We start from the raw sequence: 14,363 nt of genomic DNA on the forward strand, positions 1-14,363 counted from the left end.
CTAGGCAGCAAAATAACCTATGACGGTCGGAACAAGGAGGACATCAAAAGCAGACTAGTATTGGCAAAAAGGGCATTCCTAGCCAAGAGAAGTCTAGCCAAGAAAAGTCTAGCCAAGAGAAGTCTACTAGTATCACACACAGATCTCAATTTGAGGAAGAAATTTCTGAGAATGAAATTTGAAGAACAGCAGTCTCGGTTGTGAAACATGGACTGTGGGAAAACCGGAATAAAAGAGAATCGAAACATTTTCGATGTGTTGGTTCAAATGGTTCAAATGGCCCTGAGCACTATGGGACTTAACATCTGAGGTCATCACTCCCCTAGACTTAGAACTACTTAAACCTAACTAACTTAAGGACATCACACTCACGCATGCCCGAGGCAGGATTCGAAACTGCGACCGTAGCAGCAGCGCGGTTCGGGCACAGCGGCCGGCGAGATGTGTTGCTACAGAAGAATTTTGAAAAGTAGATGGACTGATAAGGTAAGGAATAAGGAGGTTCTTCGCAGAATCAGCGAATCATGGTACTAGATGGAGGTGTAGAAGGTAAAAACTGTAGAGGAAGAGAGAGATTGGAATGCATCCAGCAAAGAATTGAGGACCTATATTACAAGAGGTTGGCACAGGCGAGGAATTCGTGGCGGGCCTGTCACACCACTCAGAACACTGAAGACGAAAAAGAAATAAAAGTTTAACGCGTTCAGTACACCGGAACTCTGACGGTAGGCTTGCCCCTAACAAAAGAATTTTTGTCTGCTGGAGTCAAGGAAGGCGGCCCTTGTAATTTACATTCCATGACTAAGAAACCGCTTTCGTGAACTGGCATACGACCGGGAGAACGGTGTGCTGACCACGTACCCCTCCATATCCGCATCCAGTGATGCCTGTGGTCTGAGGGTGACACGAAGGCCGGTCCTTCGTGGCCCGTTTGGGCAGAGTTTTTTTATGATTAAGAAATAGAGGCCAAATACGACCACATTTTAAAATAAATAACATATCCCATTATATTCTTGACACGACACGTAAGTTACAACTTCTTGTGGCAATTACTAAAACGGAATTTATGAATTTTATTGAAAAATGTCCGCAATTAGAGAAAGTCAGATGAACTCGTCTTAAAACTTGTCGTCACATCTTGCATACGTTAGTTCACAGTAATGTTTATCATACAAAAGTGCTACACTTCTCAGTGTAATAGGGACTGTGCCGTGTAAATATTTTTAAGAGAAGCGTTGATAGATTGTACATGTACGGCAATTATGCGAAAATCGCAAGAGGGCAGTGTCCCTTAACACTGATCACAAAATAATAATTATTGCGAGCATCCGCAGATATTCATATCGACCCAGGCTTATATCCGCAAAGTCAATATTATTCCGGATATCCGCCAATTTCCCTATCTGCGCAGCATTTACCCCGCAGTACTGGTCTCTAAAAACTACGCTAAGCCATATCTGTACACTGAACTCTTGAAGGCAGGAAGCTTTGTTACAGGAGTGTAAAAAAATACTGGATAACTCCGAGTTTTTCATTAATGGCAATGATCCAAATGTTACATATGACAGGCTCAAACCCAACGAGCAATAAAAATTGATGCAGAGCTCCTTGAAGAAGGTTTTTATATACACTATAAATGGGAACAGATATACATCAAGCAAGCACAACAGCAGAGCAAACCTACATAACAACCCGCAGTAAAGAATCAGTTTTCGATTTGCCCCTATGAACGTGGAAGATAGATGATAGAATCTGCACAAATCACAGAGTGTAGAAGGACTTTCTTTTCAAATGGGAACAAAGCATTCCCGACACATCGTGCAGTTGCGGTGAGACACCTCAGAGCATCCAACTAGTCGTGGAGACTTACATTAAATGCACAGAACTTTTCGACACTGACATAGTGTGGTGTTGACTAGATTGAGAAATTAAGTTCGGTATCACAAACTAAGCACCATACATATAAGATGCATTCACTCTGTGTTTTGTCTGTTTTTCCCTCATACCACTGTTTTACATCTTCACGTAAGTCTGGCACAATTGGGACAATAGTGTTTGGACGTCATGGAATGCGAAAGTAACTCTTATGCTGTCTGCAGTGGAGTGCCTGTTTACTGCAGAGTGTCGTTTGTGCTCGAGGGAAGTGTCAACAGAACTGTAAGTAACATATCTTTGGTTCAAAAATGGTTCAAATGGCTCTGAGCACTATGGGACTCAACTGCTGTGGTTATCAGTCCCCTAGAACTTAGAACTCCTTAAACTTAACTAACCTAAGGACATCACACACATCCATGCCCGAGGCAGGATTCGAACCTGCGACCGTAGCAGTCGCACGGCTCCGGACTGCGCGCCTAGAACCACGAGACCACCGCGGCCGGCAACATACCTTTCTCGAGGAGAGACACCTTGATATTAATTTTGTAAGGAACACCAAAAAATCTACCCCCCTCGCTATACTGAAATGGATGACTGATGATGTGCAGTTCCTTGATGAGCAAGTTATAGCTATTCAAAGTAACAGTGCTGTGAATTGTATGAATAGTACATAAATAAACAACGAAAACTGTGAAAGAATAGTCAGAAATACCGGTGGTAGCGTAAAACTGAAGCATTATGATAGATCAGTCAGTACAGCTTCAGAAACTTGCGCAGGTATCGGCTTGCGATCTGCGTGAGTCTGTAATTTGCCGTACATATTGATGCTCGAAAAGATCAGAGAAGACCTTAGTTTCTTACGAGACAACCTACGGTTTCAGGGAAGTAGTGTGGTCTGAAAACTTTTGACATGGCAAGTTCAACGGCAAATGAATAGCCCAAGTAAAACTACAAAAGCACATAGCCTCTTTTGTGGCTGTATCCGGGTTCGATTCCCGGCGGGGTCTGGGATTTTCTCTGCCTTGTGATGACTGGGTGTTGTGTGCTGTCCTTAGGTTAGTTAGGTTTAAGTAGTTCTAAGTTATAGGGGACTGATGACCATAGATGTTAAGTCCCATAGTGCTCAGAGCCATTTGAACCTTTTTTTTTTTTTTTTTTTTTTTTTTTTTTTTTTTTTTTTTTTTTTTTTTTTGGCTGTATGCGATCATAGGGCGTATGTTGTGTATGAAAACAAACCCGCATCTGCCCCATATGCAGGTCACTTGATCATTGTGACCGTAGCCCTCTATGGGTAAGTCGGGGCATGTAAGTAGGAGAAGTGTGAATTGGAAGAGCATATGGAAATGGAAGCAGGTGTTAGTGAAACTATCGCTGCTCAGCATGGGAACGGAATGGAGCGCATCATAGAAAACTATAAAAATAAATCAATGGAAGCTGCTATCATCATCACTGACAACATGCGAGATGAGAAACATCGGAATGCACCTACGGTAGTGGAAGAGAGGTGTAGAGACGGCAGCAAGCGATGGTGAAAGCAATGAACAATTGAAAAAAAGTGGAAATAGATAGCTATTTCCGCACAACGCAAATGCTACGAAATATCTATGGCAGATGAAGGCACTATGCTGCAAAATCCGTGGAAATTGGGCCCACTAACAAGACCGCGTCTACAATGCGACAGACTTCAGTATATTCTTCGCAAAAGTACTAACCAGCATCAGTACCCTGTTTATAACACATTAGGCAAGCAGCGAGGAAGCTGAGAAGAATCCAAACTCCTGTGTCAAATATCAGACATCGTAAAAGGGAAAAGAAGGACAATGAAATCGCGCCCATCTCTATATTGCGTGACAAAGAATTCCATGAGCTCCAAATAAAGGCTTGAGAGAAAGACATTGTATCCTGGGCAGATGACCGAATGCACCCGCAGAACGAATCCTAACATCGACGGTACAGTAGGAAGTAATGATTAGCTGACGGAAAATGACAAAAACTATCTGTCTAACAAAAAGAACTGCCAAACTTAATGAAACAAAAAGTAAAAGTTTTCAGAACTATCTAAAGCCGGCCGCTGTGGCCTAGTGGTTCTAGGCGCTTCAGTCCGGAACCGTGCTGCTGCTACGGTCGCAGGTTCGAATCCTGCCTCGGGCATGGATGTGTGTGATGTCCTTAAGTTAGTTAGGTTTAAGTAGTTCTAAGTCTAGGGGACTGATGACCTCAGATGTTAAGTCCCACAGTGCTTAGAACCATTTGAACCATAACTATCTAAGGATAGAAAGATGGAAAATACTACAGAATCCGAAACTAGCAACAATACACAACCCATACCTCTACACAGTTACGTAGAACCAATAATAACGAGAAATATCAAATACAATACATACGTAAAGCACACCTAACCGCAAAAGACATTTTAGGTTAACAACATAACGACACAAAGAGTGTTAATTGAGATTTACACTTACGCTGGAATACGAAGTTATCATTTACAGTTATCATTCTTCAAATATTTTAATCATTTGCACTAAATTTCTCACAAAACGTGGGGATATAAAATTCAGCTCGTAAAGGGGACGTTAATTTTAAATTTACCTTCCTTTAAATTTTTTCCGCTTTAGAAAGTGTTATTTGCCTTAATGGTAGAGAATTGTTTTTAAATTTATTCCCTGTGAGGCGCAAACTTAAATGTAATCAGAAGAAGGATTATAATTCTATCAATGTACGTATCCTTTTTTTTTATTACTCCAATTTCTAAAGGAGAACACACAATTGTAAAGTACTGACAGGCAATACCGGATATTTTTATAAAATATAGCGATGAAGCTCGCCGATGAAGATATAACTGGAAGGCGAAAGGAGGGACTAGAAGAGGTGGTATGAAGGCCCGAAATAATGAAATAAAAAAATCAGGCAAGGGTAAGTTACTTTAAAGGCTGCACGAAGGAAACGACGTACCACCTCCAACAGGAGGGTGATCCCTAGTGAAGCACTGTGGTACTCAGTCTTACTTTGTGTGTTCGCCATGCGCTAAATAAATAAATAAGGTCCTCTGTCGTCGACGACGCGCAGCGATCAGTCATTCCACAGATCAGAATCTGAATAGCGTCCTAAAACACATTCCAGCATTCGTTCTACAACTAGACACGTAAATCTCACGGTGGCTTGCGGTTCAAGGACATCCTACTACATCACAAATTTGTTCACTAGGTCGCATAACAAGAGTTCTCTTACACTATGAAATCGAGTTCAGACCCCTTACCGTTTTCTTGGTGTGACGAACTGTGATGTTACCGGCGTTACAGAGCTGCACAATGGTACTGAGTATGCAACACAGAAACGGCCGAAGAATCTTCTGGACCCAACACTGTACTCTCTCCTTACAGGCAACAATATTAAAGTTTATAAGGAGTGCTATCTGATTCAGAAACGATAATAAATCGTGTCAACACATACTACGCTCACGCATGGCGCTAGATTGTACGTTACGGCGGAAAACTTAATCCGTGTGTCTTGTGTACCAAGATTGAAGCGATATTAGTCGACCTACACAATGCGACGACGTTCTTGCGTCCAACTGTACCGGTAATCACAAGCCGCAAGATAGTACATGTTCTCAGGGCAGAAGATGCCCTGCACAGAGGCGAGAACACATAAGCAGAACATTCGTGGCAAACTACATGGTGGAATGGGAATCGATTCCTTGTACTGGTTTTCCGAATATTGCTCTTGCTGACACATTTGTCAAGACATGAACCACAGTTCCAATCCGATAGTACGTCTCTCCTACTTCCCAAACCCTGGAGATACTTTCCTGCATCGCAACACTAGCAGCTCTTGGAGACGGTACATAGAGAATAATTGCTGAGCCAAAAGGTTATTGCGGCTGTAAGAAGGTTCGAGGGTCGTGCCTGCATTGTACACTCGGTAAGAGTTATTTCCGTCGAAGGACTCGATTGTGGGGTCGAATGGTGGTACAGCGTGTAGTTTTAATGTCTATGGAAGTTGTCCGCCTCGCGGCATGAAGGATTGCTCTGAATGAAGCGTCACTACTCTCTACCAGACGTCGACTGTGTGCAACCGTCTCTATAGCCAGCCTGGGAGTTTTGCTGTGGAGAAGGGGGGGAGGGAGTGGCAAGGGGGATGGAAGGGGGAGGGGGGAGCAACAGAAGCGGACTGCGAGGGGAAGAACGGGGAAGAGGAGAGGGCGAGGGGCTCACACATAGTCTCCTTGAAGTGCGACAATCACGTGTCGTCGCTAATACTACGCGAACGACGGAACAGCTTTACATCAAGTGGTGTATGATGAACCGACAATACACTGTTGTTCAAAAAAGTGTAACTGCTGTTAATTATCTCAACTGCAACACTGTGGAAGATTTGCCGAGAGTCGAAACTCGTATAGGTCCACCTCGCCAACCGTTTTATGAAGGTGGGTTTGAAAACGAGCTCACTTATTTTCTTGTAGCGGAAGAGCCACTGCCTCGTTCGCTGGGCACTGTCTGGAAAAAGAAGCGAAGCCCCTATAAAAGGGTAAGTGATGTGATTTCAGTGATTACAAAGTGGACTCAAATTTACAAAGATATTGGCAATATGGGCCCACTTACCAGCATGGCTCTGTCATACAACTTTTATATCCTAGTAGCTGGATATCCTAAAGAGAACATATCTGGGGAGCTTGCTGGCCACGGGAATAGCTCAACATCACGCAGACAGTTCACAGAGACATGTGACAAGTGTGGACGAGCATTGTCCTGTTGAAAAATGGCACGACGGGACTGTCATACGAACGGTTATGCATGAGGACGCGGTATGTACGTGACGTACTGTTGTGCCGTCAGAGTTCTATCAATCACTACCAATAGAAGCCTGAAGTCTTCGTCATTCCCCAAGTCACAACGCCAGGAGTAAAACAGCTATGCAGCTCCAAATAATGAGACTTGAGCAGCCGGTCGTGTTGTGGCGTTAATGGCAGGCTACGCCTGGGATGGTAATTGCTTAATCCGGCTGCTACTAGTCTCCGACCAATGGTGCTGGATGACACAGAACTTAACAGGGACCTCAATACTTGTTCTACGATGGCAGTTTCAGATATGAAGGGGTCAAGATGTGCATGGTGCACAGTTCAGCTGTCCTCCCTTGTGGTGGTCACACATGGTCGACCAAAGCCTTGACGACGAGTATGCCTGTCCTCACGATCCCTTGCAGTGTAACATTGGGCCACTGCCACATTCGAATGCCGCATAAATATGAATACTGCAAGATTCGACAAGACGGCCAAATAAGGACCTACAATGAAATCCTTTTCAAACTGTGTCAGGTGTCAATAACACTGTCTCACACGAGTCCTTCACAGTGACCACTCAGCTTTTGAAGCTGTTTACTCCCCTTATACCCTGCCAGGTCTGATAAGAACACTACACACGTACAACACCAATTTACTCTGGTGGCCATTCTGCCTATCACAGAGAATTGTAGCTCTAAAACTATTTCAAACGCTATTTCGGTGTGAATCTATATGAAATTGCACTGACGTCCGACCATATCTTCTGGGTGCTTCATTTTATGTCAGGGAGTGTACATACAGTTAACGGCGAACTATTTCCAGCTATATCAGTGTTACCAGAGCACAATGCTCGAATTTAGAGTGCTGTATTGATGTGCGTTAAGCAGTGTAAGTTGCTGGGCCACAAATACATTTTCACTAGGCCTACCTCAAAATGTCATTAGTATTAACTCCACGCAACTTGTCGAAGATCCTAAACACTTTAAAATTTCAATACTGTGACCTGTCCCCTCACCAGTAACCATAATAGATTTGGCAAGTGTCGTCGTTTAGGGGTTGCCTAACTCGTGCTCTTCACATACGCTATCCTTAGTATCAGAAATTCAAGCATTTATATGGATTCTGTCAACTAAAGAAGTCGAATTTCGAAATCCGCAGAGCTGCTGTTATAAACCTTTCTTAATTACCAGCGTCAACCAACCAATTATCATAGAATTATTTAGACCAGCCTGTATGGCAACATTCTTAGCTTAGCAGTTAATTCCCATAAGATTTCACACACATTTTTTGAACATTCTTAGCCCGCCCGGCTAGCCGCGCGGTCTAACATGCTGCTTCCCTTGCGGGAAGGCGTGCCGGTCCCCGGCACGAATCCGCCCGGCGGATTACTGTCGAGGTCAGGTGCGCCGGCCAGCCTGTGGATGGTTTTTAAGGCGGTTTTCCATCTACCTCGGCGAATGCGGGCTGGTTCCCCTTATTCCGCCTCAGTTACGCTATGTCGGCAATTGGTACGCAAACACAGTCTCCACATACGCGTACACCACATTACTCTACCACGCAAACATTTCGGGTTACACTCGTCTGGTATGAGACGTTCCCGTGGGGGAGGGGGGGGGGGCAGGGGGGGGTGGCTGGAGGCCACAATGACCATTGGTTCGGTGTGGGGCAACGGTAAGGTGGGTGGACTGCTGTGGCCTGTTGTGGGGTTGTGAACCACTGAGGGCTACGGCGGAACGAAGCCTCTCCGTCGTTTCTAGGCCCCCTGTTTAACACATACAATACACAATGACACTGTGGCGTAAAAATTATGCGTTAGTATAGTCAACAGTATGCATTAGTATGGTTAAGTAATCTTCTTATACAGCCATATTCAGTTTCCATACAAACTTCAGTATGCAGACTGAACGCAGGTAGATGGAACCTGAATACAGGAGATGTACGACAATTACTTAACTATTCCACGGTATTTTACTGTTGACTGTACTAACACATTTTACTACTCACAGACAGTTTCGGTGACACACGATGGCTTTTTATTTTATTTTTTACCTCACTGTGAGATTCGTTGCCATATTGGCTGATGTATGTAATTTTGTGGTATATGATGAACATAAATAATAAATATTTATTTCAGCAGCAACGCTGGCTGATTCTAAAATATTGTGGGATTCTGTGTATCTCAGTTTTCCATTCGACGCTTCTCAGTCAGATATTTTTTTCCCAAATGTATCTCCCGCAATAGCCTTTACATCCCGCATCAAAATATCTTTCGTGCTGCATGTAGATGCAAAAGACTCAGAGCTTACCCTGCTGGTCTTGGGTAAAGCGTAGTTACACATGGCGTACGATGCAGGAGAAACCTCTCTCTTTTGGAAACTGATCTTATAACGTGTCATTCTCACACTTCATTCTGATCGGTGAACGGCAGTCTCAACAGGCACGTTGCTCTCACCACCTCCCTGGGTAACAATATGTCCGCGCCCTACTATTCAATCTCCATTTCGTCAAGCGTCCTTCATAATGTCGGAACTATATTTGCATAGAAGGCTTATCTAGGTTCGTGGACTTCAGTCCTTCCGCTTCGGGCAACGGTCCATGCGCATGATGACGAGGATTATCTTTTCCTGTAGTTATTTCCACCCGAAGACAATACGTCTACGAGTGTAGAGTAGTTAAACAGACACGACACTGATGCCTGCTACATGACATACACTGATCGACTTGGCGGCTTTTCAGATGCTACCTGAATGGTGGTGAACCTCTCGTGTACATTGAGGTACTACGATAATGTCTCTACTGCATCCTCTGAGCTAGTGACGTGTTAAATGATGTTACTTATGGCCTCACATTCACAATGTGCAGCTTGTTTCAGAGAAGGTGTTACAGGAAAAATATTCGACTGGATGTTGATAACACTGCAGTCTGGATAATGGACTTGAATGTAAAGCTGTGGGCTTCGTTAAATATAAGAATACTGGACAATATATTACGCATTCCATTAAAAACCACACTGATCAATTTGGAGCGCGATAGATGGTGTGGATCTGGTACCAGGAGGTCACTGAACTCCCATTGATGGCTTAAGTCATGGAATTGAAGTGTTATGTACGAAGTGAGATCAAAAAGTAACGGGAATTTTTTTATTTCGCGGGCTTTTACACAACCGATTAAAAAAAAAATGACCTCGTTGGTAAACATGTTCCTGACGTATGTGTACATTTTCCGAAGTTTTGAATACTCAGTTTATTGTTGACAGTCGAATAGGTTACACGTGATTTCGATTGCTCCCAGAACTTTTACTTTCAAAAAACATGGATCAAAAAATTTGCTTGAAAAATGGAATAAAGTGCAGCACCGTATTCGTAATGTTGATTGTGGCTTTTGGAGAATCTACTACGAATAAGACAAGAGTTTACGAGTGGTATAAACTTTTAAAAGAGGGTCTAGAAGACGTTGAAGACGACGACCGCCCTGAACGGCCTAGCACATCAGTTACTGACGACAAAGTGGAAGAACTAAAGAAAATGGTTCTGGAAAATTGCCGAATCACTATTGGAGATGTTGGTGTGATGTTGATCTATCCTTTGGCTCATGCCAAGCAGTTTTGGGCAAGAAAATGTAGCAGCAAAGTTTGTTCCCAAATTATTGAATTTTGACCAAAAACGACGTCGCGTAGACACCGCTCAGGAATTGCTGAATGAAGGCGACAATGATCCAGAATTTCTAAAGAAGGTTATAAGAGGTGAAGAAACAAGGGTATACGGGTATGAAGAGGAAACCAAGATCCACTCATCCCAATGGAAACTACCTGAACAGCCAAGACAGAAAAGAATTCGACAAGTTCGATCACATGAGAAGGTTCTTCTCATTGTTTTTCTCTATTACAATGGAATAGTACAACATGAATTCCTGTCTTATGGTCGTACGGTTAATAATGAATACTACCTGGAAGTGATGCGCCGTTTGCGTGAAGGAATCCGAAGAAAACGATCAGAATTGTGGCAAGATCACTCGTGGAGACTGCATCACGATAATGCTCCCGGTCACACCTCAATGCTAGCTCGTGATGTTCTGGCAAAAAAATTAAAAACAGAATCACTGAAGGAGCTAAACACCACAACGAAAAGTGAGTCCCAGAAATGCTTCCAAGACTGGAAAAAGCGCTCGCACAAGTATATCTATGGTGGATTACTTTCAAGGGGACAGAGTTGATATTGATGATTAAATAAAGATTCTTTAAAAAATGCCATTACTTTTTTTATCACCCCTTGTATGTGGCAGTCGGTGGGATGGAATCAGTACAGGGAAATGGATCGACGTGGACACACAGCACGATGGCAGAAAAGAGCGATCGTGTTTTGAGGACCACACCGTCTATGAAGTTGCCCGATTATCCAACGTGCTTCGAAGTGATGGAGTACTAATCGCAGTTACAAGAACAGTGGTCGTAAAGAGATTCAGTAACCGGATTCGAGCCTTTTCAGTAACCGGTTTCACATTCGACAAGAATCGCAGCTGTCAGTGCAGTGAATAAAGGCCCATCTCCTGCAGTTTCCGAGCGAATATTGTGAATGCAGTGTGAGTTTGTAGTCGGGTACCTCCCAAAAGGCACTTGTTGACAGCAGCACATAAAGCAGTACGCCTTCGATAGGCCAAACAACACAGAAGCTGGGCAATGGAAAACTCGAGGTGTGTAGCACGCTCCGACGTGTCGAGATTTTACCTCTTCTCAAATGATGCGAGGCGTCGAGTACCACGGTAGCCCATTGAGGTGTTTAACAAGCAGCGCTTACTTATGCCTGGGGGTGGTTCTTTGATGCTTCTGGGATGTTATCGTTCCATGACCTGTTCCTAATAATTGCGGTTAGAGCAAACATGACCCAGAATATTTATTTCAACACTCTCATTGACCCAGTTCACTGAGCCAACCTATCGCTCCTCGCTAAATGGTTCAAATGGCTCTGAGTAATATGGGACTGAACATCTATGGTCATCAGTCCCCTAGAACTTAGAACTACTTAAACCTAACTAACCTAAGGACACACACAACACCCAGTCATCACGAGGCAGAGAAAATCCCTGACCCCGCCGGGAATCGAACCCGGGAACCCGGGCGCGGGAAGCGAGAACCTCGCTAAATCACCCGATCTTAATCACCCAGAAAATGTCCGAGCCTATTTGGAACAGCGAATGGTAGTTCTAAGAGGACCTAATCATCAACGAGTGGTTCAGCTGAATCTGGCATCCCTGAAAAAACTTTTAGACGCTGCTCCTCGAAGAATTGTGATCATTACCAAGGCTGTAGGCGGTAAAATAAAATGATCGTATGAAATTATTGGTCGGAAGACCCCGTTTGGGGTTTTCGGGCGCCCAGTCCAAGTCTTTCTATTAGACGCCACTTCGGCGACTTGCACGTCGCTGGAGTCGGTGTCACACGATTATCGTGTTGTCTCTCAGAAGTCACTAATTTCTTGTCCTGTTTGTTCATAAGGCGGAGTTACGTCTGATCACCATTGTAACTACAACCAGTGGCGTTCAATAAGTAACACAACGCATTTTCATTCTGAAAGGAGGTTGGTTTTATTCGGCATTCCAATACATCATAGTATTCCGCACTCTTTTGGCTACAAAACCCAATTTTTCAACATATCCCCTTCACGGCGACGGCCTTACGCCACCTTACTGGGAGGGCCTGTATGCCTGCATGGAACCACTCTACTCATCGACGTCAGAGCCAACATCGTGCTGCGTCAGTAAGTTTCCCATCATCAACGCACTGCTTCCCACGGAGTACATCCCTCATTGGGCCAAAACACATGTTGCGAACTCCTCTCGGGTGTAGAGTTGTGAGAGGCCTTGCGTTGTCTTGGAAAAGGAGAAGTTCGTCTGCATTTTTGTGGCTACGAACAAGCTGAAATGGTTTTTTCTATTTCCTGAGGGTAGCACAATACATTTCAGAGTTGATCGTTGCAGCACGGATCTGACCGCACGGTTCGAGACGGCACGTAACGGATTGCGCGGCTCCTCCCGCCGGAGGTTCGAGTCCTTCCTCGGGCATGGGTGTGTGTGTTGTTATTAGCATTAATTAGTTTAAGTAGTGTGTAAGTCTAGGGACCGATGACCTCCTCAGCAGTTTGGCCGCTTAGCAATTCACACACACAGTTGATCGTTGCACCAAGGGAGGACATAAACCTCTTCATAGTCCCAGAAGACTATCGCCACATTACTGCGGCTTTGAACTTTTTCTCCGGAGAAGAGGTGTGTGACGCCACTCCATGGATTACCATTTTGTTTCCGGTTTGAAGTGATGAGCCCGTGTTTCAACGCGTGTGACGATGTTCCAACATAAAACTGTCACTATCAGCCTTGTAACGCGCAAGCAGTTCCGCACAGACGGTCTTTCATTACTCTTTATGGTCTTCTATTAGGCGGCGAAGAACCAGCGGGCACATACCTTTGAGACCTAACTGGTGAACCAATGTGGCAGCACTACCGAGAGGTCTGTGATTGTGTATACATTTCCATGCACACAATGTTGAACAAAATTCTTTACACAGCATTACAATACCTTCCTGCAAACGATATTTGGCGTAAAAATGTTTCGCCCTGCCGCTTGTTTTTTGTTTATAGCGATCGCAAATGAAGTTTTAATGGGTTCAAATGGTTCAAATGGCTCTGAGCACTATGGGACTTAACTTCTGAGGTCATCAGTCCCCTAGAACTTAGAACTACTTAAACCTAACTAACCTAAGGACATCACACACATCCATGCCCGAGGCAGGATTCGAACCTGCGACCGTAGCAGTCGCGCGGTTCCGGACTGAGCGCCTAGAACCGCTAGACCACTGCGGCCGGCTTTTAATGGGTTCAAATGGCTCTGAGCACTATGGGACTTAACTGCTGTGGTCATCAGCCCCTAGAACTTAGAACTACTTAAACCTAACTAACCTAAGGACATCACACACATCCATGCCCGAGGCAGGATTCTAACCTGCGACCGTAGCGGTCGTGCGGTTCCAGACTGTAGCGCCTTTAACCGCTCGGCCACTCCGGCCGGCAAGTTTTAATGGGCAACTGTCTTCTTGTCAATTGAAAAGGCATGCTTGGATCAGATGGTGTTACGTTTTCCGTGTCAATTAGCTGAGCATTAATTGTATAAAGAGGACCCGCGCGAAACTTTCACAATTTAATAGTCATAAATAACGCTCGTATTTGGAATAAGTGTAGCCGTTCGGATAACGGTAGTTGTGGTAATGAAGAGGAAGAATTTTTAAAAATGAACCAAACAATGTGAAATAATAATCACGAATTTATGATACATGCTTGTATATACATTTGCATGCATACAATGCCGAACAAAATTCTTTATAGGGCACTTCAATCATCGGTATAAACGATACTTGACGTAAGAATGAAATATTCGTGTACTTTTTATTTTTCATTTTCTTCAAGGATATTTGTGGTCACGATCTATGACAATGCTGTGTACACTACAGTTTATCATGTTATTAAGTACTTTAAAACAAAAAAAACGGTATATGTAATAAAACGTCAGAAGCTAGTTAACCTCCCTAACGGTACCTCATTCATTCCTGTACGATAAGAATATGTTGAGATTTTGACTTGAGAGATAATATAATGTGATTATAATTATGGATGTGACGCATTTTTGAAGTTGATAGTCTAAAATTACATCATTTTACGA

The 14,363-nt window shown here is 43.8% G+C and overlaps 1 protein-coding gene across 1 annotated transcript in view; it reads right to left on the reverse strand.

The window, feature by feature from the left end:
• Positions 1-14,363, reverse strand: part of LOC126259268 (nascent polypeptide-associated complex subunit alpha, muscle-specific form-like) — a 63,094-nt gene that overhangs the window by 35,937 nt on the left and 12,794 nt on the right. The gene's annotated exons all lie outside the window — the stretch shown is intronic.

The sequence above is a fragment of the Schistocerca nitens genome, chromosome 5, assembly GCF_023898315.1.
Source record: "Schistocerca nitens isolate TAMUIC-IGC-003100 chromosome 5, iqSchNite1.1, whole genome shotgun sequence".
In the NCBI taxonomy this organism is placed as follows: domain Eukaryota; kingdom Metazoa; phylum Arthropoda; class Insecta; order Orthoptera; family Acrididae; genus Schistocerca; species Schistocerca nitens.